General features: G+C 41.4%; 1 pseudogene; it reads left to right on the top strand.

The window, feature by feature from the left end:
* The first annotated feature begins 337 nt into the window (after window positions 1–337).
* Window positions 338–766, top strand: part of LOC103609713 — a 6,458-nt pseudogene continuing 6,029 nt past the window's right edge.

A 766-nucleotide genomic window follows, 5' to 3' on the forward strand; every position in this document is an offset into this window, starting at 1 on the left:
ACTGAGGGTTGCGATCCGTTGCCGGTTACGAAAAAAGACAAAAAGGAAAAAAAAAAAAAAGTAAGTAACTTACACCCAGTAATCTCTTTTGCTTATTTCCAAATTTTGGATAATTTCCTGACAAAAGTAGCTAAGTAGAATATATAATATTTTGGATGGTGGCAATTGCTTTAGAGAAAAATAAAGCAGACAAGCAGATAAGGGGGCATGCGGGTGCGCGGGTGCGCATGCTCAATTTTAAATTAGGAAGTCAGACAAGACCTCTCTGAGAAATTGACCTTCATATAAAAATCTGAATGAAGTGAGAAGGTAGCAAGTATATCAGGTGGAAAAGGATATGAAGGTAGAAGGAATAACCAGTCCCATCTCTGAGATGGGAATGTGGGTGGCATGTTTACAGAGCATCGAGGAGGCCAATGCAGATGAAGTGGAGTCAGTGTGGGGGAAAAGTGTAGAAACTGATGTCAGAGAATTAATGGCCGGGAGTGAACCAGATCACACAGAGCCTTGTAAATCATTGTAGAGACTTTGAGTTTCTTAGCTTCCCAGGACATGGGAATCAATGTTTATGGTTCTGCATCCCCAGACACACAAATTTGGCCATCCTTTCTGTGTCTTGGATGATACCCTGGCATGCTTCAGCTCAGCGGTGTGTGGCCCTGGCTTGTGGAGAAACATTTGTGTGAAATTCTTAAGGCATTTGGGAAAAATCAATCAATCAATTAATCAATCACATAGAAGGAAAGCAACGCACATGCAGTTTCTG

Source organism: Galeopterus variegatus, unplaced genomic scaffold, assembly GCF_000696425.1.
Source record: "Galeopterus variegatus unplaced genomic scaffold, G_variegatus-3.0.2 Scaffold9982, whole genome shotgun sequence".
Lineage (NCBI taxonomy): Eukaryota > Metazoa > Chordata > Mammalia > Dermoptera > Cynocephalidae > Galeopterus > Galeopterus variegatus.